The following is a 19,979-nucleotide window of genomic DNA, read 5'->3' as shown; positions in this document are numbered from 1 at the left end:
AATTTTTCAGAAACACTAAAATAGATGGTTATCATCTTTCCGTGATGGTACATCACATAAAAATGCACCACATGAAAATGTTTCAACACCATTTCCATTTTATGCACATATGCATGTACGCAGAGATGAACTGGCACTCTCTTGTGATCAGCATTGTTCCCAGTGTCTTATGATTTAAACTAATACTGGTCAGTATTTTTGTGGCCTTCTCTTGAGGACTTTTTTTTCATACTTGTGTTTAAAAGGAAATCTTAAAGGGCAAAGTAAAAGCATTTGTGATTTTAATCATAAGCTTTTAAGAGATAACAATAAAAGCAGTCTGATTTGTGAATATAGAACACAAAAACATAAATAAATACCTGCTAATGCTGAAATTTGTAACTAAAAAGTTAATACTTCATATATTGCTGAGTCAGGTAGTATATGTGGGGAGTTGCAAGAAATGCTTTTTAAATGACGAATGACTTCCCTGGTACCCATTTGTCATTTAAAAAGCATTTCTTTCAACTCCCTGCTTCTGTCTTAGGCACAGGAGTGTGATTTGACTGGTGGAAAAAACAACCTTGAAGTTATCATTGGCCTATCTAGCATTTTCTTTCTACCTTCCCTATGAACACTCAGCCTGCTCTGTCTCTTCATAAGGAGTTTCCTGAAATAATTGCATGGATTGATATAGCAGAAACTCCTTGTCTTACAAGCTTTTTCTCTTGCTTGGGTAATGCTGCTGTGAGTAATTGATTAAAAAATTACAAACATTATTTCACAAACCCAAGGACTGATTTGGGTACCTACTTTTCAGGACTGATAAGAAGCAGTGGGTATTTCTTCCTTTTCCTGCCATGTTAGTAGCATGACAGAATTTTATTTTGCTTTCCACTCTGAGGCAGGATGGGAAGCACCCTCTACAAAGGATGGGTGGTGAAAACTGAAGATCTTGTTGCAATTTAGTGAATTCTTGCCACAGTGTTCATGTACTGGAGTGCCTTGGTTGATGCTGTTCTAAACTTAAAGTGAAGGTCACAGGATAACTTTCTGGGTAACTCTGGGAAGAGTGATGGGGAGATGTCAGGTGGGGTTCAGGTACAATTTGTTTCACCTAAATTTAGACAAGTATAATGTATATGTCTACACCTGAACTAGGAGACAAATGAGTAAAAAAGGGTAAAATGTGAAGTTTGTTATTTTATGTTTTTGTTTTAGGATGACATAAATCAGTCCACACTAGCCTCTGCTGCTGATAACGATTAACACAGATATAATTATCCTGCTTCAGATACCTAAAGTTACATCAAATGAATTGTGTCTGATGTCTGATTTAGAAAGTCTCAAACTCTTTTCTTCACTTCTTTCTTTTACCGTCAGAGGAAGACATGGGAACACTGCATCACTTCTGGGATGACCAGGGAGACTGTGGTGAAAAGGAGAGCACTCAGAAGCAGCAGTATCTCCATTACTAGATTCTTTCCCAAGTAGACTAGTAAAGCTGTGGAGAAGTACAGGCATTGTGACTTGTATCTCCCCTGTATTAAGACAATGAGTAGTAAATAAAGAAAATTAATTTCTCTTGTAACTTTTCCTGTTTGCTTTTTATAGCTGCAAAATTCTGTATTTTTAAGAGCGATCTTGAAATCTTAACATGAAGGCACATCAGATTTTGGTAGTCCATGCAAGATGATAAAATCTTTTGGGGTTGTGCGGTTGTGCCTTTGCTTCAAACAGAGTTCAGTATAGAGATAATTTTCAGTAATTAATAAAAATGAATAATTTGAATGATTAATAAAAATGAATAATGAATAAAAATGAAAAAATGAATACCAAAAGACATCATGTTTTCTGTCTTTTTTGTTTCTTTCTCATTTCTTTCTCTTTCTCCTTTTTTTTTTTTTTAGGTTTTTTTTTTTTTAGTTTAGTTTAGTTTGTATAATTATATTCTATTTTTCCTCCTGGAAGCAGTAAGCTCAGCCACAAAAATTGATCTTGAAGAGACCTGATATAGACTAGGTTTTTCATTCATTCAGTTGTCTTGGGTTTAATTTGCTCTTCCTAGCTAGTTTTGGATGGAAATGAACATAGATAAGTAGAAATATGTGTGCTTCCCATCCCAGAAAACTGCTTATGAAATTATTATTTTAGAACTCACTTTTTAGTTTCCTATGTATTCTTCTATCCCAGGTGAGCAGCTGACTTCTAGTCACGGAAGCCAGTAGTTTCTCCCTGGCAAGCTGCAGATTCCCCTGTGAAGAAAAAGAAAAAGTTAATTACCGCACATATTCCTTTCTCTTTCCTGCCATCTGCTTCTAATGCCTTTTCTTCTAAACTTGTGTTTCTTCTCGTAGATCTTTATTTGATTCTCCAAGGCAGTTCATCTAACATCAAATGCCATCGTAAATTGGAATTACAGTAAGCTAAAATAGAAGAGAATTAGAATGCTCATCTAGGCTATCTGTTCATTCTTATATCTGTGAAACTTCCTTGAATCTTTTCTCCCAAAGCCCAAATACTACTGTTATATCACTAGTAGTTTCCACAGGGCCAGGTGTGGGTAATAACATGCCCCATAACTCCAAATACAAGTACTGACCCTAAGTGTTGATTGTGCCAAATCCTTTAATATTATGAAAGACATAAAATCTATGTTTCTCAAAACCCTTGAATTTTGAATAAGAACTGTGGAATTGGACTCCTAGTTATGATAATGCTTTACTTTAAGTTTGTTGAAAACATGAACTCCCCCCCCCACCCCCCCAAAAAAATAAAAAATTAAATAAATCTGTGAAGCAGATAATGGTTTTCATTTTTTTGCAGAAATTCATGAAAATACTGCCAGAGAATATAGGGAGCTAGTGTCAGGGCTGGATAAGACAATGTTTTATTGCTGTACTTAGACCAGAATTTCCAAGAACTTCATGATCCTGAAAGGAGCTCAGTCTAAATGCAGGATATGGAAAAGGATGTGGTATTTTTTTTTTTTTCCTCTCTCTTACACACACAAAAACATACATACAGATGCTTCTTGAGTATTACAGAAAATCCTCTTCGGACACACACGACTTCTTCTGATCTCATCTGGCTTTGGGTTTCACCCTGTCTATACCATGAACACAGAGATTTCCAAAGAAAATAAGGAACAAGGAAAACTGGAGCCTAAATTATATTTTATCAAACATCATTTTTTTTCCACACTTTTTATTTTCAGATCAGATCCAGAAAAAATGAGGATTTTACTATTTGAAAGACATCTCCCCACTCCCTTTAAAGATAATTCTCTGGGAGGGAGAGATAGTGCCAGAATATTTTCAGCACCCACAAATTCTAGAGACAAGTACACATAACTTTATTTTTAAACAATATTTAATAAATATACTAATTATCATATAAGGAAAAAAAATACAAAGTAATAAACATTAGCTTCAATAAATGCTCAGATGAGCTCAACTTATGGCATAGTTTCTTGGTGAAGAAAGCCAACAAGTCCCATTCACAAAATTATTTACATTTCTTGTGAAAGAATTACCGTTTCTAATTTCTAATGACTTTTGAAAAACAGGTCAGATTCACTGTCTTCAGTGCTAGTTCTCTAATCTTGCATGTGCTAAGCCATCAGAGCTGAGAGTATTCAGCATTAGGACCTTTCCCAGGCTCTGGGCTGTGCTCTTTCAATGTACACTGCCAGTCTATCAGCTGTTCGCTGGGCCTTGAACAACAGCTGCCAGCAACTGCAAACATCCGGCCTCTACTGAGAGGCATAAAGAACCAATTGATAGGAGCAAACTTCAGGATGCATAGGAATGCCTGCACAATTCTAAATTAATTCTTTGAATTTTAGTAGTCTGAATGGAATGAGAGAGAAGGAAAATTTAAAAAAAAAAAAAAAAGGAGGCTGATGTAAAGCTAAGTGAAAGGGTGTTATATTGATACTATGTTCTTGGTTGGCCTGAGACGACTGCAATGATTTTTAAATGTTACTGGAGTTTACTTGGATTTAATCCTTCCTGACCTTCATTTCCTATGCATCTACCCTTACATGCAAGTTTCTGCAATACTCTGATAAACTGCTTAGCCAAACATCATTTGGCTCTAACACAGGGCTGATTTGTTTCCTTGTCAAAGGAAGCTAACCCAGTTATTCTGCCTCCAAAGCATCAGGTGATAGAATTTATACATGTGTTGGTCTTACATGATTGAGAACTGATGTCCCTGTCAAACTAACTCTTTTGTTATACTACAATTGCTAATTTTAAAAATAACTTCATGACAGCTTAGGCATCTGAGCAAATGAGTGTTGTTTTGCCAGGAGAGATCACTGCTGACTGAGTTAACAGTGCTGTATCAGATAGAATTTCTTAGTAAAACACTTCCACAGTTGAGTTGATCGCCTTTTTAAAAACTGAATAGAAGAAGAAAAAAAAAAAAAAAGGCACACTAGAAAAACCCTTTTAGTCCCATAGTGCTAAATATGACTAAGTGGCTAATGGTCTTTTATTATGATAAACTGGCTCTTCCTACTGCTAATGCAGCATTTCAAAATGGGTCATTATAAACCTTGAGTTCATGAATGAAATATTTTCAAACAGAGGAAAGGCACATTTAAATGGTTACATTAGGAACTCCAGTGGACAAAAACAAGACAATTCAGACTATACAGTTTTCTCCAATGCCTGTGAGAACTTGGAGACAAGAGCAACAGCATGACCTTGTAATGGAATGTCATCCTCGACTCTGAATTGCCTGGCAGATATTTATCTGAGTCACAATTTTAACAAGGTTTAGGTTTCCTTCCCCTTCCCCCTCCCCCTCCCCCTCCCCTTCCCCTTCCCCTTCCCCTTCCCCTTCCCCTTCCCCTTCCCCTTCCCCTTCCCCTTCCCCTTCCCCTTCCCCTTCCCCTTCCCCTTCCCCTTCCCCTTCCCCTTCCCCTTCCCCTTCCCCTTCCCCTTCCCCTTCCCCTTCCCCTTCCCCTTCCCCTTCCCCTTCCCCTTCCCCTTCCCCTTCCCCTTCCCCTTCCCTTTTTATTTGTCTTTGTCTACTTTTTTCTATAGGTCGATCTTCATTAATATACAAGTCCAATCAACTCTTCTTTAGCCACATATGGGCTCTTGGCAGGCAACCTAATGTTTTCTTGCTTTGGATCTGGAGACAAGGAGGAGAAGCACACAGGGTTAATACTCCCAGCAGGGCATAAAGACCAGCTTTATGCAATCTGCCTATATAGGAGCAGAAAGGCATTGGAAAAGCCCAAATGGGCCAAGACTTATGTGGGGCCAGAAAATCTAATACTGAAAAAACATTTCCACCCTGCCTGTCTGTGTAAAGGGATGATAAAATCTAGCAAAGGTAACTTCAGATGCCAGTCTTTGGTGGATTCTTTGGAACAGATTTTCTCCTCCCCTTTTCCAGCTGTGCATTTGACAGCTTTTAGCCATAGATTCACATTAACACAGTTATATTGTCTGTTTTTCAAAACAGTGGGTGTCCACTTCTTATTAGTTACAGTAAGTCAGGCTATTTCTTGTCTAACTCTGTTCTTCCTGTTAGCAGGAAAAGATTCCAAAATGTGCCTTCAGCCAAGTTTTGATTGCTGTGAAGATAAAATTCAGGATGTGTTCTTGGGGTTTTCACATTATCAGTAAAAGTATTGTGGTCAGAACTTCACTGATTGTTTTGCTGTTCAGCTAACATGAAGACCTGACACTGAGCACACTACTCGTATGCAGGCAAACCTCCTCTTGAAACAGAAGGTGTTGTTGCTAACTTGATTTCGGGTATCTAAAAAGTAGACATTCGCATCCAAGTACCTATTTAGACTACTTTTTATTCAACAGAAGGAAATAGACCTTTCCATAGTATAAGTCATTGAACTTTGCTTAGGTAGCTATCTACGATAAGGTGATTTTCTTCTCAAAATTATGTTCTTTACCTATAAAAGAACTCCAGGTGAATAGCTAAGGCAGATCAGTTTACATTGTAGCAGGGGGGTGGCTTCTATCCACAGTGTATATAAGGACTCTGTCTGTAAAAGAGGTCCTGGAAGTTATCAGAACTGGTAGAGACCCTTTAGCATACTGAACAAAAAACTCAGACAGAATTTGGTTGTATTTTTCCCTAGGATGGAAATTTTATTATGTGAAGCCAGTGGGAACTGTAGGAATTCAGCCTCCTCAGAGATTCAGTGGAAAGAATAAGGCAATTTTTATTAGTACTTTGGGGCAGGTCCCTGCTTGCCTTTTTCTCCCTTTTCTTCCTGCATTCCTGTTCTTGCTATTAAGATTAAAGCATTTTATCCAATGATTCTTAAATGTAGAAAGTATAAGGTCTCTGAATCAGGAAATGGAACTCAAGACCCCTTTCTTCTGCCAGGGGAATTCAGGTGTATTAACAACTGGGCAATACTTAAGCTCTCTTTTGTTTATCTTACCAATCTAGTTTGGCACAGCAGGTCAATATTTAACAGTCTTACAACTGCAGTCCCACTTTTGCACACAGACTGGTGATTAGACACTGTCCTTGGAAGAAGAAATGAACACAAACAGTCCAGGGCAAACCCTCATTCTCTACCCTCATTCTCTTTCTGTCAGTGCTGTGAAATGTCTGTCTATGGCTGTGCATTTTTTGATAAGTGGTTATGCATTATTTGGTGCTGTGAGTATCCTCTAGGTATGGTCTAATTCTCTTCCTCTCTCCTCACTCACCTCCTCCTCCCACAGCCCACCAGCATAAACACTTCCAGAAAGACAGGCACAGGTAAGTCTCTTTTGCTTGATCCAAACAGCTTAAAGAATGAGATAGACACCAAGATCCTAGACTCAGACACAATGACAATATCTCTAAATGAGTATCGAATTATGCAAACACTCCTGAATTGATTCCACACCTGTTGTCAATGACTTTTTAGGCAGCTAAACTAACTGGTACCCTAAATCAGTCATAATTTCTGTGTACTGCTCAGTTGCTCAGTTGCTTATTTATTTATTTATTTTTTTCATCCTTAATCATCAAACTAGTAGAGTTGAGCAACTTTTAGCAAAATCCTTTAATGTTTAGGAAACAGAGTGCAGTTACTGTTGAAACATGCATAAATGTATTTGGCCTTAAAGGAACAAAATACATATAAAGAAAGAATGGTGGTGCTTTTTTTTTTTTTTTTACTGTTTGTTTTTAATATAACTTCTTACTTTAGTCTGACCCATTAAGTTTTCTAAACTGCGGTTTGTGGTATTTGGCATCCTCTGTTCTTTTGATAAGTACCTAAGCAGGATGTCCTTGCAAATTAAATGAAAAACAGTCCTGGAAGTTTTCCTCCCTTAGGAATAAATATTAAGATTGGCAGATGGTTTAAGTGGAAATACACAGGAATTTACTTTAGACAGTACTTGAAAATCATTCCAGTAGATATTACTAAGGTAGACTCATGAAGCTCCATCAGACATCCTGTGTTGAATCAATTTTTAATGGCCTAGAGCAAGACATTTAATTTATTCCATCCAAATTGTTGCAAAACAGCCTCACTCTAAAAAGAACAATACATAAATATCCTAAAGTAATAGTATTTTCAACTAATTTTATACCACAGGAATGTCCTTACAATTTCTTGGTAAGGAAGGTTGTGGATATACCCTAACTAGTAATCTCTGAATACCTGATGCAAGCTCTCTTAAGTCTTCAGGGAAACTTGCAGTTGAGTTCAAATGCACTCGTGGTCATTCATACAAGCACAGAGTTTAACATATCGATGTGTGTGGAGAAGGTATTTGTGTGGAGAGTGTATTTGTGTTATAAACTGCATGAAGTAGATTCTTACACATTTACTTGGGCATTTCTGATCCCGTCACCAGAATTGTGCATTTCAAATCTGTGCTCCATAAGAACTCATTTAGATTCTCTGAGCAGTGTCCAGGGGCAAACAAGCAAAACAAAGCAATGACAAACTGCCAGAAATAATACTTGTTCTTTCCCGCTTCAGATTCTTCCTACATTAGCCATACAATCAGCAATTAAAAGAAACCTAGTATCTACTGGCCCTCTAGTGGTAAAATAAGAGCTTTTGGGAAGATGGGAATTCTTGGAGCAGAAAATACAGCTCCTCTGATCGTGGATGAAGGGAAAATAAAAGATAAAATATTGCAGTTTTGTATATATGATGGATGGATGGATGTATAGATAGATGGAAGTCATAGCTAACTGAAGTCATTTTAAGAGACTTACTGGATTGGATCTTAGATGGTTTGAGGGCCACGACATTCCACTGGACAGTACTAAAATGCCCAATGACAGTACTACCATTGTTTTCACAGCAAATAAGGTCTGGATTTCCTTGGCTGAAGCATAAGAAGAAAAATGACTGTGCTGAACAATTTAACACTACAAACAAACAAGCAAAAATTTACTTTTTTTTTTTTTTTTAAATAGATGTATTTAAGCAAAGAGATGTATATCCGTCTGTCTCCAGCAAAGAAGGAAGAGATGAAAGTAGGGTTTAGAATTTTGCTCATGATCTTGCAATACTTCTTATAACTCACTGTGATTAACTCACAGGAGTAGACAGAGAGGCTGGAGCTTTCTGTTTACCTCTACTTGTCTTTAAAAGGAAAGGGATACTCTGGAAATCTGGAATTGTGCTTTTTGCTGTAATTAACTTCATGTAGTTGAAGGGATTCCTTTTCTTTTTTTTTTGGGAAGGGATCTAGTGGCAGTATGATGAGACATTGTGCTATTCATTCCAAAGCGTTTCCCTGTTGTAAATGAGACTGAATTGCTGTATCATCTGTTCTATGCCATCTGAAAACTGTGATGTGAAATAAAACAGCAAACACAGGTGCTACAATTTGCAGTTTAATTACTACCATACAACAGAATATATAAAGAAGATAATATTAAATGGTTTAACTGTTGCAAATGTAGTTCAAAGGGTAAATTAGACGATGGTGTGAATGAAGCTACTTATGGAAACACTGACAGTGGGCTTAGTGTTATGATAGTGCTAGGATTTTCCTTTTCGAAGAGTCACGGAAGATTTGATAATCCCTGTAAAAACTCTTTTGTATAAGACCCAGTCTGGCTTCCATTTTATGCAGAGACAAAATTCTGACTGACTCTCTAAACAGTAAGATAGGAACTGTACTTAATCATATGCAGTACTTTTCATCAAGGTTTCTCATTTAATATATTAAACTATATTCACTTACTAAAACTTCATGAAAATATACTAGAAAATATTAAATGTTTCAGGCTAAACTTTGTGCATGTGCATAACAGTGTAGTCAAAGGATTTTAATTTATATTACATACTTGGAAAAAATAAAAGAGTAAAACTATAAGTTTTTATACTATTAACTAGATAATATGTCATGATTATGTTTTGTCCTGTTCTTTAAGACTCCTGACTACATATCAAGGAAGGTGGGCACATTTTAGAGGAAAAGGAGGGGCCCGGATGGACTCAGTAAAGCAGAAAACATCTCTGCAAAATGGCTGTTGTGATCCATGTTTGCTGTATAATGTTAGAAATGTTCATTTTTGTGTTATCAGAAGTGCCTCATTCTCAGAGAGTTACATGAAAGTAACATTTTTCTTTGATAACAAATATGTTAGAATTGTTTATTCTTGTCAGTGTTGAAAAGCCACAGTTATGCTCTGTACATGGATATCATTGAGAGATACACAGGTTCCTATGCTTCAGCAGAATATATGAAAGGCATTAAAAACACAGCAGTCATAGTTTTAAAATTAAAGCTCAACAGTGAAGTGATTATAATGAGAAAAAAATTATATCTGCCTTTTGACCCACACTGTGTCTTTGGACTTGTTCTGTGATTTTCCAACTGCTGAATTTATTAATTTATTACTTTATTCCATAGTGTCCTTCTTGAAATTTCTAACAGATGATAACAGAAAAAAAAGTGTGTAGGTTTTAGGATTCTAAGGTCTAGTTAAAGATCCCCTCCCTCCCCACCCCCGAAAGAAAAAAAAAACAAAATAGAGAAAATGCATTTTGAGGAATAAATCTCTGTAAAAGGACAGCACTTTCACTTGCTGAAGTATTTAATGGAGAACAGGATGGTTAACTCTGTTAATCAGAATTATTGCGGTATGTACTTGTTTGTGTTTTCCAAGGGAAGCTCAGGTTTATTTTAACTATAAAATCAATTTGACTGTAACAAAAGAAGCTCTTATAGCACTTACTCTTAGTATTTTTCCTGGTTAATAATATCTTCACTTCTCTGATATCAGGATGAGCAGCTTGTGGAATGGAAAGGAAATTAGTTTGTAGGGGGACATTTGTGGGTGTAGAATAAAAACCTTAGGGAATGCCACCTGATTTACCACTACTGGAAACAATAGATTCTCTCCTCAGCCACATCACAAAACAAATTCTTTTTTTTTTCTTTCTTTCTTTTTATTCTGCTTCTCCACAAGAGATCCTTTACAACACTGTATGTAATTTTTATGACTGCAATATGTATAACGACATTTCTTTATAGTTCTGTCTCATTTAAGAAAGATCAAGTTGATATGAGTTTATACATGAGTTTATAGTGATCAATTCGTATGAATGAGAGCATGTTGAAAGTGGTAGATTCATATAATAATGGCTCAGAATATTACATCCATGGACATCTTGCATGTTATTTAATATGTGTTGCAAATTCCCATTTGCAGTTTCTAATATTAGCAAAGTCTTGTTAACAATGTTTATCGTTAATAACTTGATATGAATTTCCTTTGAGATAAAATTATTATTTTTTTATTAAATTTGTCTCCACTGTAGATTTGAAGTTCACAAGTCACAAAATAGCAGTATGCTTTATTTAGAGAAAAATATATTTTATATCACTACTAAAAATGTTTATGCAAACTGGTATAAAGTGTTAACTCTAGTGAAATCAGTCCAATTAGAATTTAAAGTAGAAATGAACAGATTTTAAGAACTTCAGAGTTTGGTTTAGGATAGTTTGTTGATTAATCAGTTATCTCAGCTATTAAAAATGCTTGGCTCAATTAAGCACTGACAGATTGGCAAACCTTGTGATAAGTGATATCTGGCAGATTCTTACCTCCTTACAAATACATCAGTACTTACTTGTCTTTTTAGTACCTTTCAGAACCAAAATGAAAGAAGTCTACTAAACTAATTCAGATAGGTTTAGGTGACATTGCATATCAGATTTTAGTGTATAGAGCCCATATCATTTATGACATTGACATACAGTTAAGATAATAAGATCCTTGGTTCCGATGTAACTACTACTTGATCCCAACATTGAGTTGTTAAGCTATTCCATTAAATTTAAGTTACAAGTGAGGTTACTGGGTATGTTAACATGTTTATGGTCAAGTACTTGCTCAAAAACCTTACAAGATCAAGATAAATCAAATATTTTATCATGGCTACTAATTTGACACTGACTTAAAAAAAATAATCATCAGTATCTTCAAAATTTCTAGTTCTCTTCAAATTTTCGAATGGGACATTTCTCCCTTTATTTCAGGCTTGTAAATGTTAAACATTCAGCCTGGACACTTCACAATAGTTTTCTTAAAGTCAGTGGAGAGAAACAGACAATTGACCTGAACTGTCTCAGATCTCTGATGATGAGAGAAAATGTGTTCCTCTACTGACAGTCCAGTGAGCACAATGTCATTGTCATAGATGTTGATGTCCAGTCTTAGACTTTTATGTGAGCTGAGTCCTATCCCTGGAAGCCCAACTTTTAGCATTTTCACCTATTGGTGAAAAACAAAAGGTATCCCTGTCTATCTCTAGCTCTTTCTTTTTTAATCTTTATTTTTATATTTTTGTTACTGTAGTGTGCTTAAACTGCAACAAAGATTAGCAAGTCATTCATCCATCTATAGTAACGAATTTTATAAAAACTAGTAGGGACACCTTATTTAAATAATAATAATAATAATAATAATAATTCTGTTGTTTCTTGATGTCTTTTTTTTTCCTAATTAAAAATCATGTTTTCATTTATGTACATTTGGTTATACATACAAACACATACACAAAAACACATATATGTGTGCTGTTCAATTCTCAGTTCAATTCATGAACATTTTTTGTGTTGTTTTTTTGGATGCTAAAATATTATATTAAGACTAAAATTTAAAACTGTTGCTTAACTGAACTATAAGAATACATTGTAATTCATATTTGGATTTATTATGGTGTTTTGTTGCCAGTATTACTTTCCAATTAAAACAGCAAATACCCTGAGCTCAGCTGAAATTGCTTCCTGTCATATGGAATTTCATCAGTGTGTATATCTGTCAACATATCAAAAATAGTGTATGTTGCGTAGAATAATGACTGTACTGCCACAGTGTAGTAAGTGTTTAACAGTGAAGGCCAAGTCTTCACTGTTGAAACAAGTCCTCATAGGAAGAAGCCTGAAGACTTTCTTAAGTCCCTGATATTCCACTAGGATTCAACAATCTGTTCAGAACAAGCAGCTGAAGCCTTTCCCCAAAGGACTTTAATGCAGGGAAAATTTTGTTAAATGAAGTTGGTGATTTCAGTGAGTGCTGGATCAAGCTCATAATAACGTGAAGACAAGCAGATATGTATGAATTGGCAGATAGGCCTATTTTTATATTGTGAGACCTGAAATTATCATTGTGTAAGCAATTTAAATCTTTCCACTATCATATCTACACAATGCATGTAAACATTCTTCAGAACAAAAGGTGTTTTGTGTCCTACACAATAAACCAGGAACCCAGATGAGAACAGGTATGCAAAAAGTGTTTCAATAATATGATGCTGTGTGCTTTCCAAACTGAAGGTACAGCATAAAATTGATTATGATAAAACTGTTAATATGAAATGCTATTGAAAGACTGGTTTTGAAATATTTATCCTGTAACAATATGTTAAGTCTTCTACAGCTTGATTCTGATGTTTGTACCTATTTTATAAACTATTATCTGGAAAGTAACAGAACTACATAATTGATTCAAAGAATGGTGCTTGAAAAACATGTCTTGTGATATTTTATCATCCCACCTAATAGATTGTACAGCAGAACTGGAAAAAGTACACAAAGGTCAACAGGTTAATCCGTGGTATGGAAAGACTTCCATATGAAGACAATGTAAACAGAAGAGGAATCTTCAGCAAGAACCAAGTATGAAAGATATACAACAGATCTTTATAATCCTAATTGGACTGAAGCATGACCATTGTTAAACTAAAGAATTGGACCAGAGTTCAACATAATCTTGATTTTTTTAAGTGAAATTAACTGAGAAGAACTGAGGGTGGTATTTAGAAAAGGCTCCGAGATTATAGTGGACCAGAATTTCACTATGGCATACTGTTGTGAAAAAGGCAACAAAATGGAGATATGTAAAAAGGAATAAAGGCTGCAAGATATGTAATGTTTCATCTGCTGTACTGAGAATTATTAAAGTATCAGCTGGAATACTGAGTTCAAGATTGGGTACTACAGAATCACAATGTGTGGCCTATGGTCTTGATGAGAGCAACCAAAATATGCAAAAGTGTGGGAAATGTCATGTGTGAAGAATGAATGAAAGAAATGCTCTTGCTTACCTTAAGAATATTTGGAGAGTTCATGATAACAGCCTTCAAATATGTAAAACAATGTTCTGAACAATGAAAGAATAATCTGTTTTCCATGACCATGGCAGATAAGAGCAGTAATAAGTTGCTATTGTTTCATTATAGTTATTTTTTCTAGCAAAATGATCAGGTTAGATATCAGGAAAGTTTTATAAAAGTAAAAGAAGTAAAGCCCCAGTTGTATGCTGTCTTAGAAGGTTGAGTTGTCTATATCACTGGAACACTGTCAGAAATAGATATAGATGATCGTGCCAGGTCAAAATTAGATAGTTATGATTTCTGAAGTCATGGCAACCTTATTTTCTTATGATTCTTTCTCACAAGAATCTAGTGACGTACATCAGTAACGTACATCCAGTAATGTGATAATTTAAAAAAACACAATAAAATAATAAAGCTCAGAATTACAGGTAACATCAATCCAAAAGTATGAATAGCTTGAAGAAGTGACAAAACTGATTTGCCTATGATAGTCAGTAACTAGAACAAGCTGTGGTATAATGCTTTAATGTTTGTCTAGAGTTGCTGCATCACTCAAATATACTGGAAAGATTAGGGAGGTGATCATCCCATTGTATTCTGCTCTGGTGAGGCCACATCTCGAGTACTGTGTTCAGTTTTGGGCCCCTCACTACAAGAAGGACATAGAGGCCCTGGAACATGTCCAGAGAAGGCCTATGAAGCTGGTGAAGGGCCTGGAACACAAGCCCTATGAGGAGCAGCTGAGGGAACTGGGCTTGTTTAGTCTGGAGAAGAGGAAGCTCAGGGGACACCTTATTGCTCTCTACAGCTACCTGAAAGGAAGTTGTGGGGAGCTGGAGGTCAGCCTGTTTTCACAGGTAACTAGTGATAGGACTAGAGGGAATGGCCTCAAGTTGCACCAGGGGAAGTTTAGGTTAGAAATCAGGAGACATTTCTTCTCAGAAAGAGTGAGGAACCAATCGGAATTGATTGCCCAGGGAGGTGGTGGAGTTACCGTACCTGGGGGTGTTTAAGGAAAGGTTGGACATGATGCTTAGGGACATGGTTTAGTGGGTGATACTAGTGGTAGGGGAATGGTTGGACCAAATGATCTTGGAGGTCTTTTCCAACCTTAATGGTTCTATGATTCTATGATTATTCTGAGGCAAGCTGTTATGCTTATAAATTTCTACATATGTTTTTAAAATCTTCCAACCTAAAGATACCCTCTGGAAAAATATCTTAAATATCTTAGATATCCTAGCATGTACCCTTTATTTTTATTTTTATTTTTTATTTATTTTTCCCTGTCCTTCTGTTATTGACTCACACTATTCATGTATTTAAAGAAAAAAAAAATTCTATATGTATTCTATATGTATTCTATATGTATAATATAACAATATGCATTCTGCTAAGTCCTTTAGATAAATGTTTTCCACAGAAGATCAGTTGATGTTTCAAGTACAGGTTATTAACAGTATTTGAGGCAGCAACTCCAGTTCAGCCTCCTCTTCTGGAATGGGCAAAATGTAAGACACCTACAAAACCAACCAAACAAAAAACAACAAAAAAAACACAAGATAAATAGCTACTCATTCAGTTTTTGATAGTGGTACAGACATTTTATTCCTTGAGGGAGAAAAGAGGAGGGAAAGAGAATAAAAGCTATTGTGTCATATCTTGTCAACAGATGTCTAAGGGATATTGTTCCTTCCAAGGGAACTGAAAGAATGACTCTCTGTCATCATGGGAGTTTGGAGATAATGTGGTTGGAAAGGCCTCTCCTCACAAAGTAGAGACCTGGGAAAGTTGGTGAAAAGAAAACACACATAATATCTACGAATTAAAATGTACGGTGCAGTTACCAAGAAAATAAGAAAAAAAAAATATGAGTTTATTAAATATTTTTTGTAAGTAGATTTGTTTACAAGAACTTTTTTTTTTTTTTAAACTTCTGAAAAACTGCTGGATCCAGAAGCAGCAGAAGCAGTAAACCATTTTTTGTAAAATGACCCAGAAAAAAAATATTTGAATGTAAGGAAAATTTAAAGTAAATAGCAAAGTCTTAAAAAGAAAGAGGTCTGTAGTTTATAAATTATTAGTGCACAAAAGGAAAGCTAGAAGCAGGGTGTAAATTTTAGAAAGAGGTGAAAATTGAACAGTGGATGTTTTTGAGGTGGCTGAAAAACTTTAAATGTATGGTGGCTGGAAGAATTTAAAGATATGAAGTTCACCATTTTCATACAATTGAGACATGAACTGTGTTTGGTGTGCTCCCAAATGCAATAGCTGAAAATACTGCTGCAACTTAGCAAATACATTGAAAAGCAGCTCCAATTCTTTGTTTCCTTCAGTGACTCAATCTGAATAAAATTAAAAGCTATTGTTCAGATTAGAGGCACTTCTAATTAATATACATAATTATAAAAAAATGAACACATCTTTATATCAGTGTTTTTGTGTATATTCTTTTCTGGGCTCTTATGACAGAATGGTCCTGGGAGACAACTCTTTTCAGAATATTTAAGAGACCTGTCAGGAAATGAAAACTTAGGGAATTTCTGTATGGGTGGCTGTATATGAGTTCCTGTTTCTTGAGGTTCCCGTTGAAGTGGCAGGACAGTGGAAATTTGTTATAGATACCTTTGAGATCTATTAGTGTGGTATAGTGCCACAATAAGTATATCTCATGTTACTCCAAAACAGTCAGATATATCAAGGAATTGTGTTCGTGTAGAAACAACACAAGGCCGAAATAGCTTCACAGTCTGTTGCTTAGAGTTGTTTATCATTAGTCCAGGTAGCAGAACAAGCAAAAGAGATCATGTGTTTCCATTAACATAGTATCTGTGTAGACCTCATGCTATTGTCCAGCTATATGAGTGAGGAGCACTATGTTTACTATTCATCTCAGCTAATATGCTAATATATTATTTATATATATGTACGTGTATGATAATTTTTAATATATTATTTATGTATATTCATATATATGAATATGAATTCAAGGATATGTCAGCAGATAAGTAGATGATCTTTATTAAGGTCCCTTCCAACCGAAGCCATTCTATGATTCGATAATATATTTCATTCTAAGATAAACATTTAAGAACAGTCACATGAATCACTTCCTGTGAAAGTTTCCTACAGAATCTTTTTTGTACTCAACAAGCCTAGACAGCTATCTTAAACTAGATGCCCATTTCTGGACAGTCTAACATGACATGGAGTAAATGTATCTTACACTGGAAGCATGAATTTTGAGCTTACTTCAACATATAGAACTCCACTGTTTTTTTCCATTATTATTATTATTTTATTATTTTTTTACCAGTTTACCTTTATCCCTCCCCCCCCCCCCCCCCCCCCCCCACACTTTACCAGGGAATTGCTTTGTGATACTCAATTTCCTTTTTTTCATACTAATTGAACAACTCAAGCAATTGATAGAGAAAGACTACCTGTCAATTCAAAGAAAAACAAGAGTTGGTAAGCCTAGAGAGAGAGAATGAGTCTAAAGTGTATCTGTTGCTCATCCGATGTACACATGTTAAGTCACATTAGAAAGAGTGGAGCACAGTGATCTGCAGAGGGAAATAGCTGGTACTGAGGACCTGGTATGCCAACACTATATCCATGCCAGGAGATTTCACTAACTCTGGGTTGGTCCAATGGTCTGGATGTCCATTAATGGTTGGAAGAAAATAAGTTTCCTCTTGGAGCACATCTTCCATTTTACTTTCAGCTAAATTAAATTAATTTAGCACTCTTTAAGACTATATTGTGAGGAGATGACTCCACAATAAACAAGTGATTTAGTTTCAAAAGTGTATTTCTGATCTGAACTCAAACTGAATTTTAATTACACCCAGTATATTTTGCACCAACAGTGATAGGCCTTTTGGCATGTGTTATGGAATTTAAGCACAACGCTTTTTAAAACTGTCTAAAATCTAACGAAGTCAAAGCTGTAGTCAATTGGCTGAAGGAACTGTATTTGTCAGTGTTCTAAAAACTGCTATAAAACTTACTTAAAATGACAGAATATAAACATGAGGGTTTGTATGAGTATTACACACATCAACCTACGTTCAACCATCTAAGTGCACATGATGATGTGTCTGTTTATCCCATCACTCTCCACTCCCAAATAAATAATAATAATAATAAAAAAAAAGATAAGGAAAATAAGGAAAATATAAATATTAATATTATTAAATAATTAAATAATTATTAAATAATAAAATGCAGTCCTGTCTCAAACATATATATGTGTGTGTGTGTGTGTGTGTGTGTGTGTTTATGTACATACATAGATATCATTTGTTTATGTAACTTCTAATCTTTAAAAAAAAAACAAACAACTTCCAATTGTGGAATTACATTCTAGATTTTTCTTCTATTTCTTCTCTACATTAATGGTTGATAGCTGCTCATGCACATGTATTTTACTTTACTTTTTCACAGGAGATCTAGCAATGACCTTCTATGCCCCCTTCCCCCACTCCCTCCCCCCAAATAATTGCTGGACAGGTGGCAGGAGGCATCTGCTTCTTGCTGCAAATACCAGGTTTCCCTAGGCTTGGACTTGAACAGTCCAATCCCCTGCAGGGCAAGTTCACTGAAGTGCAATGGCCCACTCTGAGAGGGCTGTGTTTTCTAACACCTGGGTGATGAATGGAGTTTCCAGATAGTAATTAGACACCTCTTGCAGGCTGCAGAAGAGTCCCTTTTTATACATTGTTTTCAAAGGTGGGGGTGGGGATGGGAAGCTTAAAAAGTAGAAAGAAGAAAGCTTCCTATGTGGTGTTTCATGTTAGGTTGCACTCCATCAGGAAGAAAACCCCGGGACTGAAGTTAGTTTCATATTAAGTTTCATAAGGGGGCTTTCCTTCTGAATTCTTGACTGATTTTTCAATCTCTTAAAATTCAATATCATATTACAGGTATTGAAAATAAATGTATCTTGCAAGGTAGTGGGTAATGAGGCACTTAAGAGAAATCCCTGGACCCCTACATCTCTCTGGAGCCCAGAGAAGTTAGCATTCATTGATAACTCCAAGGGGATTTATTTAAGCCTAAAACAAGTAGTTCTTTGGATTTAATTATAGGAAGTGCTTAAGCTGCTGAATTCAAATGCCAAAAGGGATTCATTTAGTCTGAAGCAAATCTTTTCCTGCTCTGAAATTAAATCTCTCAGAACAGTTTGAAACAAGCAAAGGAAAAAAGAAAAAAAAAAAAAAGGAACATTGCCTATTTTTATTGTGTATATGCCTATTTTTGAGGTCCACTTTATCCCTGTATGCAAAAAAATCTTTCTCTGGGAAGCAGTTTCTGTTCACCTCTCACCTCCCTGATGGCTTCTGATATTGATATGGCACACCTTTTTGTTACAGTAATAATCAGTAAACCACTGAAAGTTCAAAGAATTTAATTGTTTGAAAAACAGTTTCTTTTATGGCTTCTCTTTGTTTTCATGTGTATTTACTTTCCATGATTAACACAGGAATGATTGATTATTGGTTGTTAAATTGCATTTCTCTTTCACTCTCTCATACAACTCTCCCATTAGAACTTGCATGTCAGAAGTTCTGACAACGTGCAGTTTCAGGAAGTGGAGTGAAACTCACTGACACTGGGTATCTGGCCCAGATCTGTTAGCAGACAGGAAGTTGAGGTAGATTATAATAGCCTAAAGATCCTGTATCACTTGCATACACAAAGATCTGCATTGAAAGTCCTCTTCACTGTACAGGAACATGGGTATGCCTACTTGGACTAGTTATATTTGAGGCATGTTTCTGTTCAGTTAGACCAGTGTAACTACATTAAAGAACTGCTGCTGTTTACTTACTTGTCGTAAAGCATTTTGTATGGAAACTGGGGACTTGTACATTTGTGTGTTTGTTTGCCCTACCTAAATATATAACGAATTGTCCTCTCCTGGTAGAATAAATGGAGGTAGCAAATACTGCATCTCTGGATTTTTTTCTCAGCCATTTTTTGTACCATTTGGACAATGAAATTAGTTACCTGTTAGTTTTGCCCAATGTACCCAGAGTTGCCTAACCCTTCCAGTCTATGCCACCTTGCGTATCCAAGTCCATCTCTCCCAGAACTTCCTAATAGTGTAACAGCTGTGAAAATCTTCTAACAATAGCATAAAGAATTTCATATACATGTTTTTGTGTGGTGAAATAGAATCCTTTTATTTTGCTCTGTTTTGATAATGAAAGTAAAAATGTTTTATGTTCATGGTGAGTCCTGATGTAGGGACTGATGTTGCTGACATGGAATTTTCTGAATTTCTCTGAATCTCTGAAACGACTTGTATCAAATTACTCTGTACAGCCAGACATACCTTAGCCATGGGGAAATGAATGTATCCAAAATGGCATCAGTTAAATGAGCTACTCTGTTCCTTATATTTCTC

The 19,979-nt window shown here is 35.7% G+C and overlaps 1 long non-coding RNA gene across 1 annotated transcript; it reads right to left on the bottom strand.

Moving 5' to 3' along the window:
• Window positions 1–486: 486 nt before the first annotated feature.
• On the bottom strand, window positions 487–2,580 carry LOC308188307. The gene is made up of 3 exons (XR_013945380.1): window positions 2,319–2,580; window positions 2,141–2,234; window positions 487–1,520 (listed from the first exon to the last, which is right to left on the bottom strand). It is a non-coding gene; the product is annotated as an uncharacterized lncRNA (long non-coding RNA).
• Between the last annotated feature and the right edge of the window lie 17,399 nt (window positions 2,581–19,979).

Source organism: Anser brachyrhynchus, assembly GCF_964034855.1.
Source record: "Anser brachyrhynchus genome assembly, chromosome: 1".
Classification (NCBI taxonomy): domain Eukaryota; kingdom Metazoa; phylum Chordata; class Aves; order Anseriformes; family Anatidae; genus Anser; species Anser brachyrhynchus.
Note: the sequence above shows the minus strand (reverse complement) of the source record. Positions and strands in the feature narration are given on the sequence as shown.